Raw genomic sequence first — 16,687 nt, 5'->3', positions numbered from 1 at the left:
GCTGCAGAAGGAAGTCTGAGCAGCCAATTAACATCATTTTGACAATGATAAGCCCCCATCCTTCCCTCCCAGTGCTCTGAAGGCAGCAGAAAACAACTGGGGTAGTGCTGGGATTTTGGGCTGTGAAGAAGAGATCCCAACCTGGTTTGCTGCAGGACAAACAGGTAGTGAGGGACACAGCATGTCCCCCAGTCTTCTCTGCAGGTCCTCTATGAGCCCCAAGCCTTCTACAGAGCTGAGAGGGGTTCGGTCACTCCACAGCCTTCAAGCAGTGATGGACACAGGCACAGCAGTGCACAAGGATGCACCACCAAAATCCTGGTGAACCCTATGGTCCTGAGGCAGTGACATCCCTACTTGGTACCCTCTGTAAACCAGATGAGGGAGGGCCTTGGGGCCACATCTACAGTGGACAAGCCAATCTTGGGATGTGTTCCACAACAACTGCGCTACAGCCCCAGCCGTAAGCAGCTTCTTCTGGCATCCCAGAGTGTCTTGGTTTGAAAAGACAGGTATCTGCTAAGGAAGGCAGCAGCCTCCCTTGAAACAGAAAATGCAAGCCCCCTCTCTCCAAATTATTACAATTTTGAAATTAAGGGGCTTTCTATCTCGGCAAAGATATGCGAGAAAATCAGTTCTTTATCAGGGAAAAAAAAAAGCAGTAATACAAGACAACACTGACAGAGTCAGAATAGGAGCTGCCCCCCTGTGTGTCAGGGTGGTAGCACAGCCCCATCCCATGGGGGCTCAGCCCTCCTGCAGTGCCAGCTGTGGCTCTGCTGGAGCAGGGATCCTGCACAAGGGGGGAGTTTTCCTCTGCAGCTCCAGGGCTGCTGGAGATGGGCCTGGGCTCCCTCTGGCAATGCAGGGCAGCAGAAAGCGGCTCCTCTGGGAATGCACTGGGCAAAGGCTGCTGTGCTGTCCCAAAGCTCAGATTGGATCCAAATAGGAATGCTTGGCTCCTCCCCTGGGCGCAGCATCTCCCCATGGGATGCTGGAATTGGATCAGCTCAGCAGGGACACTCAGTGGCCATGGACAGCAGAGATCTCCTGGAGGGATGACTGGTTGTGGAAGAGATAAAGAAAATTGCCCCACCTGGTTTTAACAGGTGGCCCAATTAACAGAGGATAACTGCCCCATGTCTAAAACAGATGGTAGTAGAATACACACTGTTATAAACAAAAATCTGCCAATTTTTTTGGGAAAAAAAAGAGTTGCAAAACCAGTCAAACCAGCTGCTGCCAAAGTGAAGTTCTACCTGTTTGTTATTGTAATCACTGGTTGTAGCTAATTGCTCCTTTTGTATCGGCAAGGCCCTGTCTGGGGATAAATTGTCCTTCTCCCGGACAGTGAGGGGAAGGGACATGGGGGGGGGGGGGGGGCATCAGAAGATTCAAAACAGCCTTGAGACCAGCATGCCCTGGGAAGGAACCTCATCAAACTTACCAAAAAGACCCCAAAAACAATGAGCCAATACAGAATTAAGAGATTAGAGTGATGTCTGGATGTGAGGAACAGAGTGCTGAGCCTGCCTTTGTGGCCCCTCACCCTGACCGGAAGACTTCAGCTGAGGCCAAGACCCTGGCTGGAGCCGCGGGTGAGTGGGCCAGTTGGTGCTATGCCCACCGCTCTCATGTGGATGGGACCCCCAGCTCTGCCTCCTAGGGGACAAAGATGCATCTTCCTCCTCCTCCGAGTCTCCTGGGGAGCGGCAACCGCAGACTGCAGTCCCCTGAGCTTCCAACCTTGAGCTGATCACTTTTAATAAAGGCATTAAAAGGAGAGAAAAGCTCCTGCCCTGTTTATTTCACACATCCCTAGCCACATCTTGCATTTTCCAACCTAAGACACAGAGTCACATCCCACCATAATGGTCCTTCCTGCTGGCATTGCTGAGTCCATTCTGCATGACTGCAAGCATACTGTGGGCTGCTTGGCTGAGCTGCTGCAAAGACATGAATGCAAATAAATCCACTCAGAGAGTGGAGGCTGAGGAGCAGGAGTTTCAGGGCTGGGGTTCCTTCCCCCTCATTGTAGTAACATGAACATCTGGCTTCAGCTGCAGCACCCACTGCTCTGAGCTGCTCCATGTTTTCTCTTGCCTTGTGCAAATGCTGCTAACACAGGTCAGAGGATCTTCCTGGGTGAACACCTTGCACTATTTGTCATTGTTTGCTGGTGCCTTGTTCCAGTGTTTATGCAGGCTCTGTCACTGTTGAGTCACAAATTGGTGGATGTGAGGTAACTCCCTGGAAACCTTCTGTAAATACCAATGAGGCACTACAAGCAAAAGGCACAGGAATCAGGGAGCTGGCAGGACCAGGCACAGCCTTAGGACTGGGAGCTGGCAGAAACTGTGGTCCCACCACAGGACCCCACTAGAAAAAGCCCACCATAGGCTACTGTACCTGCACAGTGCTGCAGCCATAGTGATGTTACCATTGTAATATTAACCTCCTGATGTGGTCCTCCAGCTCTCCCAACACTGGAAAGAAATTTGCTAGCAGCATTTGCAGGGATTTACTGTCATGCATAAGTGCCAAGGCTCTTCACAAAGAGCGTGGGTACACCACACCCGATGAGGATAGCATGAGTCCCAGCTTGCTTGGACAGGAGGAGAGGGGCTCATGGCCACAGTGAACAAAGACCTGGTCAGGATGGGGACTTGGGCCACCTGCATACCCCTCCTGAAACCTAGGCTATCCAGAGAATCTCCTTCCCACCTTGAATCAGGCCATGCCCAGAGTCTGGTGATTCAGAGGGGATATAAGCATCAAGCCACCCTTACCCAAACTGGTCTCAGCAGGAACCAGTGCAATGCAGAGTAGGGTATCACATCGACTGATGCTTTGGCTACAAGCTCTAAAGCACAAATAGCTCTGTTTGTGGCCCTTCTTGACATCCTCACCAGCCGATATGGGAGGAGCACACAACCCCCACTGACCGAGCCTGCCAGACAGGGCAGTGTCCAAAGTGCCCTCATCTTCCTCACCAGACCAGGCTGGCCTTGGCAAGTTGCTCTCAGAGCCAAATCAAACGTGGAATGGTAATGCTGCTCTGGTCGGTGTTTAGACATTTCCAGGCTTGGTGTGGTGTTGGGGGTTGGGTTTGTTTGGGGTTTTTTTTGCCTTTTGTTGTTTGTTTTTTTTTGGTTTTTTTTTTTTTTTACTTATAGATTTTTTTTTCCTATAAGTTGCTAAGAAACTAACTAGTGGGTACTTATGGATACTTATGGGTACTTAAAAAAGACAAAAGACTGTGTCTGAAGTCAGAAGAAGAATAGAGCATCTGACTATACCTTTTTTTTTCTCTGAAAGTTTCTCTCTGAGGGACAGAGGTACCGCGAGGATGGGGAGCAGGTAAAAAGACAGAGTTGGGGCAGCTGCTCTCTTGCTCTATTGCATCAGAGGATGGCCAGGCTGTTGCTTACTGCGGGGAGAATTCACCGGCACTGCTGGAGCTCAGCCCTGAGGGACTGAGCACCATCTGTTCGTGTGCCCCAGGAATCCCGAACCCCGAGTGCCCCAGGAATCCCGAACCCCGAGTGCCCCAGGAATCCTGAACCCCGAGTGTCCCAGGAATCCCAAACCCCGAGTGTCCCAGGAATCCCAAACCCCGAGTGTCCCGGGAATCCCGAACCCCGAGTGCCCCGGGAATCCCGAACCCCGAGTGCCCCAGGAATCCCGAACCCCGAGTGCCCCAGGAATCCCGAACCCCGAGTGCCCCAGGAATCCCAAACTCCGAGTTCCCCAGGAATCCCGAACCCCGAGTGCCCCAGGAATCCTGAACCCCGAGTGTCCCAGGAATCCCAAACCCCGAGTGCCCCAGGAATCCCGAACCCCGAGTGTCCCGGGAATCCCGAACCCCGAGTGCCCTGGGAATCCCAAACCTTGATTGTCCCAGGAATCCCAAACCCTGAGTGTCCCAGGAATCCCGAACCCCGAGTGTCCCAGGAATCCCAAACTCCGAGTTCCCCAGGAATCCCGAACCCCGAGTGCCCCAGGAATCCTGAACCCCGAGTGTCCCAGGAATCCCAAACCCCGAGTGCCCCAGGAATCCCGAACCCCGAGTGTCCCGGGAATCCCAAACCCTGAGTGTCCCGGGAATCCTGAACCCCGAGTGTCCCGGGAATCCCAATCCTCGTCTCTCCCGCCCTGATCAGAGCTCCGCCGCTGCTGCCCCGGCCCCACTGTTTCCTTGGTCTTGCTCTAGTTTTCTCCACGCTGAAGCCGGCACTGTCCCGGAGTTCCAGCTACCACTGTGGAACTTCTAATACATCTCGTCCACCATGCCGGGATTTTTTTGCTCATTCCTGCTGGCTGTGACAGTAATTGCACCAAAGAGGAAAGTGTTGGCAGCCAAGAAGGCTTTTACTGGGTCCCCAGTTCTGTTTGTTGTTAGTGTCATTGTTATTGTCGTTTTGTTTGCTTTGTTATACGTACTAGTAAAGAACTATTATCCCTATCCTCATATGTTCACCTAAGAGCCCCTTAATTTCAAAATTATAGTAATTCGGAGAGGGGGGTTTTACGTTCTCCATTCCAAGGGAGGTTCCTGCCTTCCCTAGAAGACACTTGTCTTTCAAACTAGCACATGTGGCTTAGAAATGAATATTTATTATTAATTCTGTTCTTTCTCTGGTGCCATGGTAAATCGAAGGATAAATCACTGCTGCTTGGTGATAAAGGGTTCAGGAGCCAATCTTTAGCTTTGCCTGAGATTTATTCCCATTTGAAAACAAAGACCCTGACAAAAGAGACAGATTTCCTGGCATGGAATTAACTCTGTTTAATTAGTGAGATGATTCATGCTTTCAATCACAGTTTATAGCAGGCCCTTTCCAGTCAGCCATAAAGCAGGAGACTGCAGGTCTGCCAGGCCCTCAAAAACAACCCATCCGTGTTCCCTGTGGTGCAGGCACCAGCACATGCAGCTCTGCAGGGATGGGGTCACCATGCCAGGGGCTCCAGCTGGACTCCAGTACTTGGATACTTGGACACCTTCACCAGAGCCACCCATAGCCCCTTCCCAGTGGGTCTGAAGCATGGGAGAGACGGACACTCCCTCCCTCCTACCTTCTCCTCCCATGCCTCAGGCCTGGTGTCAGCTCTAGCAGGGAATTCTCTCCCTTCCTCATTCATCCCTGGGCTGCTCTTGGCAGGATCTTTGCTCTCCAGGTCTCATGGGCTGGCTCCCAGCCTCCCTGCAGCCAGCAGCAAGGGGCTCTGCCAAGTGCCACTGCTGTCCCCCTTGGTGGCTGTTTGGCTCATAGGCGGAGGGAGCAGGTGGAGGCTGGCTTCCCCTCCATGTTTTTTCCCAATGAGATCATAATCAGGGACGCCCTGGGACTGGAGGGCTGGGCAGAGTGCTCTGAGCATCCCCAAGCTGAGCAGATGCTGCGGGAGAAGCTCCTCCAAGCTCCCATGGCCATGGGAGTCATTGAAAAAGTACTGGGGATCTTGGGGGGCCAGAAATGAGAAAGCAAATCTGCTCTGAAGTGGGGAAAAGGTTCTTGCAAGGTTGACAAACAATGTGTGAGGCAATGTCATGCTGAGCCAGTCCCTGGAAAAAGGGACACTGCTGAGGAGCAGAGCCTGTCCCTGGAATGTGGTGCTTGGATGTGAGTCCAGCCCTGTGGGACCAGCTGGAACAGAGGCCCAACTAAGCCCTATTTTCCTCCTGCTCAGCTGAGCTGGAGTGAGAGCCAGCCTGGCAAGGAGGTTAAGTAAGGTACCAGACATGCACAGGGCCACCAGCCCCACACAGGACCACCAGCCTCTGACTGGGCTACCAGCAACACTCACAGCTAGGGCTGTCTAGACTGTCCCAGGAGCCAGAGACTGCCTTGCTCTCTCCACCTCCACCAGCACAGCCCAGGAATTAACTCAGAAATGAAACAGAGGTGGCCAAGGCCCATAACATTAATTAGCTCTCACCTTAAATTAAGCATCTCAAATGAGTGTTTCATGGGCATTTAATTAAAAGCCTGAAAGTTACACTATAAGGACGGCTGGAGCCGTGCCCCAGGATGGGGTGGGGGCCCAGTGCTGGGAGCTGGTGCCATGTCCTGGCTGTGCTATGCATCCAACTGGCAGCACGAGCTGGTGTCTCTCTCCTGGCATCACCAGCTCCTTCCTCCTAAGCTTGTCCCTGAGGGACATGTGCCCCCAGAGCTGGACACAGCTGGGGCACGCAGCTCTGCAGGAGCGACACCGGAGTGGCACTCTGACAATAGCAAGGGACTGCTCTGAGGCAGAGGTGATTGGGAGTCTGCCCCCATGCTTCAGCATGGCCCTTGACACCCTCCTCAGCAGGAGGATATGGGAAGAGAAGATAGCAGAAGATACCAGAAGATATGGGAGAGCCAAGAGAAGTCCTAGACTGGGAAGGTATACCCAGAGCATGCACTAACATCACCAGGGGCAAGAGGGACCAGGCTGACTCTGCTCAATGTGTCAGGTCCATCAGCATCACCTGAGGTCCCTTGTGTGGGATACACCTGATGCTGAATGTGCCTTGGTTATGCACCAGCAATTAATGGACAAAACAATCTGTGCTGAACAAACCTTGACCAAGGCAGCCCTCACCCAGCAAGATGTCTGCTGTCATCTCAGGTTCATGTCCTTATGCTCTGGCAGTAAGTCCCCTCCAGGTCGGCCTTAGCAGGACTTCACATGGACAGAGGAATGTCCCAGACAGCAGCAGCCAAAGCTCATGGTGCCAGCACACTGCTGAAACTTGATGCTAATGGAAAGGAAGCAGTAGAGAAGGAAAAGCAGGTTATTCCCACCCCTGATGAGCCCTGAGGATGCTTGGCAGTATATCCAAGCAAGAGCTGTTTCTGGTGGTAGGGCTGAATTCTTCCCTTCTTCCTCACTCCTGTCTCTGGATCCTCAGGGAATTTAGAATGGGTTTATGTGAGCCCACAGGAACACAGTGCAGAAAAATCACCTTCATTTCCCAGCTAGGTGCCCTCCTCCTCAGGTACCCCTCTTCCCAGAAATTCCGCAAAGCACTCAAAGGGGTGCTGAAGATTAGGATGCCAAGGGATTTCCTACACTGGGAAATTGCAAGGGCTTAAACCCCCAGCTCTGAAATATGAGAGCAGAGACCTGGAAACAAGGCCCTTCCTGTGGGTAACAGCAGTTCTGAATCCAGACACAGCCCAGGGACAGCCACAGCCCTAGTACCAGTCTGGGTCTGGGAATTCCATCCTCCTGTGGAGACAACCATCCACCTGTGAGCTACCCCATTCCATGCTGTCCCTGGAGTGCCCACACTCCCAAGCAGCCTCCCAAGGGCAGGACACTGCCAATGGACATACAGCTCAGCTGAGGTTTGTCCTTTGTTTGGTGTCAGGTTGTGATCTGAGGTCCCTCAATGTTTAAATTGAAGCCTTGCAAGATGTCTAGCACAAGCCAGGCTGCAGCAGACAAACAGGGCTATTTCTTCCCCAGGGAGCAAACAGGGAGCAGGCAGGATGTCCTTCCAAGGAGAGGATCTGGGACCAGGGCTGTCCTTCTAGGGACCAGGGCTGTCTTTCCCTGCTCATGCTGACCACCACCAGCTCAACATTTCCCAAAGCAGTGCTCAAGGAAAGAAGTTCTTTGGGGTAAGGAAGGTCATTTGTTCCCCCCTCCACCTTGGGGGGCACTACCTTGGCCAGGCACCTTTGTGCTATTCAGGCCAGCCTGGCAGCACAGCAGCAGGGAGGCTGTTACACAGCATGCCAAATGGAAAGGGCTGAGCATGAGGTTTACCGTGGGCTGTTGAAACCAAAACCACCTCTCCAAGGCCTCCCAGGACCTCAGCTTCTAAGGGGCTCCCCTCTGTCTCCTGGGGTTTGGCTCCTCAGATGAAACCCCACACTGGTGATGAGCTGGGGGTGGGGGAGAGAGGCTCCTTTGAAGTCATCCTGGGGAATCCATCAGGGCACAACCAACCTAAGCTTTCCTGTGTTACAGAGACTAGATGCTTAAGATCCCACTTTTAACATTTCTCCCACGAGAGTGCTGGTGCTTGAGCATGTCCTGGCTGTGCTGAGGCATCCAACTGGCAGCAACTTGACATTCTGGTTTTTGAAGAGGAGCTTGAATTTGAATAATGAGGCTTTGACAGGAAAGCATCCTGCCTTGTCTTCTCTCTTTGTGCTGAGACTATTCCTGTCCCAGAGGAAACCCAGCCTGGATGTTGGAGAGTGAGAGAGGCTGTGCTCAGGAGCACAAGTCCAATCACTTAGGGTGCAGGTGCTCCCTTCATCGTGCACCCACTTACACCACAGAGGAATCCCAGCAGTTCTTACTCATAAAGGCCACACAAATAAGACTGGCCCAAAGGGCATTGTTACATGTCCATGTCTCACCATTATGTAATGACTAATTTACCTTAATTATATTAAACTTATAACAAACTTTTACCTCATCCTAAAGTTATTTATGCTGTTTATTCTTTTGCTCTGCACCAGCTTCTGATGAGCAATTCCCAGCTGGTTGAATAGTAGCCCATCACAGCACAGCCTGTGCTACCTGGTTTACTTCGCCCTGGAGTTTGTAATCCCCATACTGCTAACAATGTGCCAATCCCATCAGTGCCCCAGTTATCTCATGAGCACTTTGAGGGTGTTTGTGAATCCCACACAGCTGCAGCCAGGTTGGACTCTGCTCTTCCACCCACCACCTTCCTGCAGCCACTCATGTACCTGGTTCCCATGCCAGCTGTTAGAAGTGACATTCTCCCTAAACCACTCAGACTCACATTCCGTTCATGAGCCCATTAATTCCTGTTTGAGGCTTAGGGACATTGCCTGAGAAAAAGAACTACAGCAGCTCACAGAGTCCAAGCAGAACCAGAAATCCAGGTGGGAACAAGGAGCCCTTTGCAAAGGTCCAGTGGCTCACAGAGCTCCTCCCTCACTGGTTTCCCCCCCACCATCTCCCTGGGACTGGCTTCCTGTTTTCAAAAGCGTGGGGAACAAGGGATTCTGCTGCCAGCAGGACCAACCTTGCCATGCTGGCCTGGATCCTTCTTGTCATTGCTGTCCTCAGCTACAGCTGCCCTGAGTGCTTTTCCCAACCCTTCTCAGTTGTGAGAGCACGTCATCACCCCAGAACTGTCTCTGGAACATTTCAATGGATGCAAAGAGCCTTCATTCTCTCATCCAAAGAGCCCTCTGCAGCTGAGCCAGCAGCATCCTCATTCACTGGAAGCATTTCCAAAAGAGCTCCATGTTCTCCTGGGCTCCTGCAGCCAACAGCCTGGGACCTTATTTTCTCTGCCAAGTCCAGAAGTATGATAGAGGTGTGAAACACCTGAATCAGACTGAGGTGTTGTGCTCATGCCTGTGCAAAGGTATCCTCCTGTGCAAAGGCCATCTGTAGGATCAGAAGCCGTTTGCTACAGAATCTGCTGGAAGACTTTAATTCCTTAGGGCTGCTCTCCCCGCTGGTGTTTGCACAAGCGGCCACCAGAGGGATGACAGCCGGAGTGCTTTCATTACGTCTATAATAATTAGGATCAAAGGCTCAGGAGGCTTTGTGGGCCAAATAGGACCAGGGCAGTGCTGGCCTAATTGTTGGACTCAGTGACCTCAGATGTCTTTGCCAACAAAAATTATGATTCTATGATTGCATTGCTTACACTGTGGTACCTCGTACCCCTCGCCTTTGGGCAGGTGGGTGCTGTGCCCCTGCCCCTGGGGAGGTTGGGACCTGTCCTGTGCCCACCTGATCCGGCCTCCAGGCTGCCCCTTGCCTCTGCTCTCTGGCTCTGCCAGTTTATCGCTGCCCAGCAGTCATCCTTCACCTTCAGAGCCCACCGGGCTCCATGAAGGACACCCTGGCACCAGGACACTCCCGGTGGGCCTGCCCGCCCCCTCTCTGGTCCCCACATGCTCCCCAAGGCCCCGGCCCCGCCCGCCCCGCTCCTGCTGCCGCTGGCCCTGGTGGCAGCGCTGGGGCCCTGCTGCCATCCAGCGGCTGCTGCCCGGGGATGGAAATAGAAACTCCCCAGCACGGGGAACCCCCGAGTGTGTCCGTGCCCCTGTGTGCCGCTGCTCTCACACGCGTCTCAGTGTCTGCACACAGGCTCGTTTGCTTCTGCCATGCGTGTGCCGGCTGTGCTGTGAGCAGGGACAGGGACCTGCCCCGTACCTGCCACACCTGCTGGCCATCACAGGTCTCAGCTCATCTCACCACCTGCAGCTGGGGACAGGTGAGCTGCAGAGGCACGTACAGAGCAGGATGTCCTCTCCCAGAAGGATCTGGGTGGGGGACAGCACAGGTCAGCCATGTGGGTGTCACTGGAGCACAGCAACAACTCTGGTTCCACAACAACTCTGCAGCTGGATGCAGGGTTTGGGATGCACCCTCCAGAAGAGAGCTCAGTGTGTGTGTCATGTTCTAGCTCCTGCCACCTACCCATCTTCTAAGGCGTGCATTCTGGTGTCATAGCCAAGAAGATGGCAGAGAATTTCTAGTCCCAGGATGACTGTAGGCATCTCCACGGTGGGAGACTGCCCCAGCACTGATGGGATAGGCAGCCCCACTCATCCCCTCCCCAAAAGCAGCACAGGGACATCATTAATTAGTACAGCTCCTTCTCTGTGTAACCTTGAAGGACTGTCCACCCTTGCTGCTGCTGGGAGCCCCCGACTGCCCTGGTGCAGCCAGGCCCCATTCTGCCATGGCACGGCCCCACCCCAGCCAGCTCAGCATGTAAGGATCTGGGGGTGACAGGTTTACTTTTCTGTGGTAGTCTGTTATTTTACAGTTTGTTCTTCTGTAATATTCCTTGTTATAAGTTTGTAATGGTTTGTTCCTTGTACCCCATTTGGCTTCCCTGATGGTTCAATCCTGAGTTGTTTACCCCAAGATTTTCCCACCAAGTGTATGTCAATCCCCCTTGACAGGGGATTGTACCTCCTTGTACCTCCCTCGTTCCCTTGTCTTACCCCTGTCTGTCAAAGATAGGACACCTTTTTACTCTGGAATGTTCCCTGTCCTTCATCCTTTCCTCAAAGTAAGATTGGATTGTAAGGTTTGCTCCTTCCCCTTGTTGGCTTCTATTGGATAGCCCTTACCCTGCACTCCTGCCCTAATGCCTTCCTGTAGGTGAAAAGTTGTGTCCTCCCCTTATTCCCCTTCCTTAAAAGCAGTTCTTTTGCCCTCAGTTGAGGTCACTTGTCCCTGACTCCCTAGGGAAATAAACTTCCTTGGAACTCAAGCAAGTGATCCCTCCCTATTCCTTTGCCTTGGTTCTTTGTACTGTGCTGCTGCTGTGCCACCCACGGCACAGCCGACAGCTGCAGGGAGCTGCAAGCCCCTTGTACGCGCTGCCACCCAAGAAGGTCCCTGCACAGATCCGGGGCTGCTCCTCTCAAGGCTGTGTCGGTCTCGGGGAGCGAGCGGCCAGGGAGCATCTCCCTGTGACCACAGCAAGGCAGTGCCACTTTTCCCTGGCCAGGCTGTGAGCAGGACTGTCCCCACAGACCCCTGTCACCTAGACACATTCGGGCAGGCAGCTGGAGCTACAGGTCTGTGCTTGATTCCTGCATCCAGAACAGGCTCACCTCATCTCCACAGCTTGGCCAGCCTCCATCTTCATCCTTGACCATGGAAAACTTGGCAAGGGCAAGACTTTGTCCACTCACTTGAGCATCCACTGGATAAGCATTGAGCACGACTAAATTGTTAAATTGCCATAAAGCAACTTTATTGATATTAATAAAGCCCACATTTGTGCAGTCACTCGAGTGAGTGTTTTAGGCAGAATTTACTGTGTGGCAGATCCTGGTACTGCTACAGCTGGGCAGCCCATCACCGGTGTTAGTTAAAGGTAGACTTGGAAATTGTAACCATGGCTTTTCTGCTTCTGCTTTGTGATAAGTTATAATCTCTCCTGTAAATTAACACTTAAAATGTCTCCCATAAATTAACAAGTGTAGGGAAGAAACGATCCCAAAACTGCAGGGGCTTTCCAGAGAAATGAATTGCTTTGCAGAGATGATTATTTTTTAATATCCCAAATTAGGTGTTTTTGGAAGCCCAGCTGCTGTGTCACACCTCCTCCAGCAGCAACTTTTGACACTGAGGCTCTTCCACCTTCACAGGAGAAACTGAAGGATGGAGGCACTCATCAACCCCAGGAGGGGGGTGGGGGGGATTGTTTTACACTGAGCCTTGAGCAAACACCAATCCCTGCCTGGTGCCAGCATGCTATGAGCACAGGGCAGATGGGAACTGAAGGAGGAGCTCCTGTATCTTCGAGGGTGGCCACAGGTGAGGGCCAAATCAGGCACTGCTCCTTGAAACGCTGCCACAGATCTCCAGGGCAAGAAGGTCTCCAAGGCTGCCTACCTGTTGCATGCCCACCATGGGGATTTGAGGACAGGTATAGGAGGCTGGGCAAAAGAAATGGGCTGAGGGAAAGGTCTGAGCACGGTGGCATCCCCAAAATCCCTCCAGACAAGGCTCAGAGTCTGAGGGCCTGCTTGGTACCCAGCCAGGAGGAGCCAGGATAGTCCAATGTGCTCTTGGGTCACTCCAAACAAACATACCTGCAGCCCACTGTGCTCCCATCATGTGACCCTTCAGTCTCCAGAGATGAGCCTGGAGGGGGATGTATCTGTTGCATCTCCAGCAACATGCTAGGCAGCCCTGCCAGAGGAGTGAAACATCAGCACTAGCTCTGTGGTGGCACCAGTAATGGGTTTACCTGCAGGACCAGCAGGTGCCAGGAAACAGCACCTCAGGCTAAATCTACTGCTGCTGCTCTGAGCTGGCAGGGTGGGTGTGTTGGCAAGCCCTGGGTAGCACTCACACACCCTGCTCCCCCTTCCCCAAAAGGGCTGGAAAGAGGGACTCACAGCCAAAAGCACTTCTTAATTCAAAATCTTCAAAACTGGAGTTTATTGCTGTGGGGAGGCAGTGAACAAGTCTCAGGGGAAAGATGTAATGTCTCATTGAATATTTGTACATTCTTTCAAATGCCACCAAAAATAAGATAATTCCTGGTACTTGCCATGACTGCCAACACCAGCTGGAGCACGGAGAAGCCCCACAGAGGTGAGGATGAGGAAGGGAAGTATGCACACACACAGACACACATACACTTGTGCCTGGGAGGCTGTGTACTCCTGAGTCCACTGCAGGAAGGAGGGATGGCTCCCACCACCTCATGTATCCTCTGCAACAACTCAGCTGCCCCCATCTGCACCTGACCTGGGATGATCCTAGTGGGGTCCAGCATCCCATGTCCCACATCCTGCCATCCCACCTCCTCCCCAAGCTTCCACCATGCCCTGTGTCCTCTGTTCCAGTGGTGCAAGAGCCAACAGCTCTGGGACCCTCTGGGTTCATTTCACCTGGGCCAAGCAGGAACAGAACACCAGTGAGGGGAGCAACCTCCCTGGACACGTGGGAACATGTTGAGAATCACAGGCTAGGAATGAAGGCAGGAAAGTGGGTAGGTGCAAAGCTCCAGGCATAGGAGACAGGGGCATTACCTGTGGGTGGCACAACAGGTGGCTCACCACCCACAGCCACTGTGGGCACCCAGGAAGGGCTTTTCACAGTGGTATGACATGTCTAATTGCATCCATAGACTTTATTCCCCTGGCATAGCAATTCTTCCCCACCAGAGGGAAGCATAGGCTATTTTACAAAAAAAAATTTAAATCCGAAAATGCCCAAACGACCAGTGTGGCTCCATCCCTACTGAACCTCTACCCCAAACCTCACCTGTCCTTTGTAGGGAGTGCCCCCAGTCTCAAACCACAGGCAGAGATTGCTCAACTCCAAACCCCAATTTCCAAACAGGCGAAGTGGCACAGAGCTGAGCCCTGCCTGCCCACCCCATGCTCTACAGCAGCACCCACATGCCTGGGTGCCATAATGATTTCAATACTCCCCCAGTGCATCCCTGCAGCTCCTATGACCCTTTGCTGCGCTCCTCACAGAGCTTGAAGATGGTTTCTCGATGCCAATTAGTGCTTGCCATGCGGATGAACAGCAAGTTTTACCTCTTTGTTGCCAGACAACCCCAGGCTTTCATCAATCCCGTGGAAATGCCAGCTTGGTTTTAATCTCTCCTCAATGAGCTGAAAAGCCTTGTGTTGGAATAGCTCACTACCCTCTGTCTCAGTAGGAAATGCCCCTTGACAATTACCATTGTGCCCAGGGCCACTCCCAGGGCTGTGTGAGTCCCCATGCCAAAAGGAGAGCAAGGAGCCCCACATGCCGCAGGTTGCCTTGGCCCAGGCTGTCAGGATATCCTATATGATTTACTGGAGTGTTAAACAGAGAGAAACCATCCCAGCCTGGTTCTGCATGACTCACCATCACTGCCTGGGAAGAAGGCTCTGCACTATGTTTGCCCTTGGTAGGAGCACGGTGTCCCTGCAGAATCCTCTCTTCAGAGCCTGGGCACAGGGGCAAATGCAGCTCATATGGGTCCCAGAGGAGAAGCAGTAGCTCTGCATTCCTGGGGAATAGTCCAGGTGGGACTCCCCAGTAACAGAGTGGCAACAGCTAGAGGCATCCCCAGCCCACTCCTCTGCCAGCTGCAGATCTCTGACTCCACCACACATGAAGCTCGTGTGGCCCCATGCACAGGGGAAAAGCTGCTCTGGTGCTCAGGGGAGCTGCCCCACACACTGCTCTGCACCACCTCTGGGGCGGCTCATCTCCCTTAGTGGAGACTCCAGGTGACTGAGCCTGCTGGGTCCCCATCCCTCGGCAGGCAGGAAGGCAGAGCTACTGGCACCAGCCCTGGGGGCTGCCCTGATCTCCCAGGGCTGAGTACCACCAGGGGTGCTGCAGAGCTGGGGACAGGGTGTCTGTGGAACACTGGGAAAAGCAGGACAAAAGAGAGGCAGGCAGCTCCCCATGCCCCCATGCTGGGTGCTGGGCAGCAATACCTCCATGTCCCACCGCAGCCTCCTGGCTCCTGTTGAGCTCAGGGGGGGCAGGGAGACAGGACCCCTCCTCACAGCCACACGTGGCCCCCAAGACTGCCCACCCATCTCCCTCCATGGCTGGTGACTTACGTCAGGCAGCAGATGGATCCTGTGCCCAGCAGGCTGGCATGGGGGTGGCACTGGCGGTGCCTGCAAATACCACGGCTGCTGACAGCGCTGGTTATTCTTAGCACCCGTGGAGGCGCAGGGGGGTCGCCTGGCAGGGGGGCTGGCACTGGTGGGCTCCCCTGGAGCAGATGGCCCAGTGGCATGAGCCAGCTCTCACCACCTCACCAACGCAGAAGGAACAGGGAAGGCAGGACAAGCAGATTGCACCCAGAGCCCTGCCTGGCTCTGAGCCAGCTGCAGCAGGATCTTTGAGGAGCGGAGGTGATTTGGATACCACCTGAGAACAGGACAGGGTGCTGCATCTTCTCTCCACAGGGAGGGCCTTCCCAAAGTGAGCACTGAGGAGAGGGGCTGGGGGACATGGACAGGCACCAGACAGACAGATGGCACATGGCTGGAGACATGGCTGGCACAGGGCTGGCTGAACCCAGGCTCCCACAGCCCCACACATTCCCCCTGCTCTCTCCTTCCCAGTCCACTACCCCCTCTTGTCCAGGGGGCTGCAGGAGAAGTCGAGGCAGGACTGGAGTCCCTGCCCTGAGCTGGGAGCAGAACACCCTGCATTTCAGCCAGGGGTAGGGAATCCCATTCAGAGCTCAGGGATTAACATGGAGCCCCTTTGAGTGCAATAGGCTTCCGCGCCAAAGCTGTCCCAGCCCTGCCCCAGAGCCAGCTGAGTCCTCACTCTCTTCAGCATGCTACCCTGTGCCAGTTGTGGCTTAGGGCTGCAATGACATGTCTGAGTGTGGAGCACCGTGGGTGCCCTTGAGGGAAGCGGGTGTGCAGAAACTAGCACTGTCCCAGTCCCATGAACAGCAGGACCCAAAAAGGCCAGAGCTAAACATAGGAAACCTACTTTCCAGCTGCCACCACCAGCTGATCACCTTGAACCAGGATGTGGCTCCCGGATCTGGGGCTTTAGAGAGCTCATCGTGGCTTGCACATGAGAAGGTGGTAGCCCATGATTGTGTGCTGGTTGCTGATGAGGAGCAAGGAGCTGATGGCTGGGTAGCAGCCCCGAGCCCTGTGTGGCAGCTCTGGTGCAGCTGTGGGGGCGTGGGCGAGAAGGCACAGCCAGAGGGCACAAGGAGCCTGGAGGAGTCAACGACCTGTGCCGAAGCCACCTCCAGCACCGTCGGAGCCCGGGGCAGAGCCACTGGGGGAGCTGGGGCCGAGGAAGGGGTGCCAGCCCTGAGCTCGTCCTTCCCTCTGTGCCCACGGGATGGCAGCAGGCTCCCACGGGCCCGCGGGCACCCGCCCACGGAGCGCGGCGTCGGGCTCAGCTCCGCCCGGGGTGCAGCCGGAGTGCAGCTCGCGGGGGCCGTTCTGAAACCGAAAGGATGGAAGAAATCTCAGCGCCCTCCTGTTTCTGTGGGTCCTCGCAACAGTGGGGTCACCAGGGATCCCCCTCACTAGCCCCGGCCACAGGGCAGATGGGTAAGACTCAATTCCCTTCCTTCCCCCGTCGCCCACAAGAAGGGCTGAGGAAGCACCTCAAAAACAGCCCTCAGCATCCACCAGCGCATAGAAGGAGAGGACACTCCTGGAGCAGCTTGTGGGTCGTCTGTCCTTTAGGAATTCACCTGTTTTCAGCATCATTCCAG

The sequence above is a fragment of the Agelaius phoeniceus genome, chromosome 14 (assembly GCF_051311805.1).
Source record: "Agelaius phoeniceus isolate bAgePho1 chromosome 14, bAgePho1.hap1, whole genome shotgun sequence".
In the NCBI taxonomy this organism is placed as follows: Eukaryota; Metazoa; Chordata; class Aves; order Passeriformes; family Icteridae; genus Agelaius; species Agelaius phoeniceus.
This window is presented reverse-complemented; position numbering follows the sequence as displayed.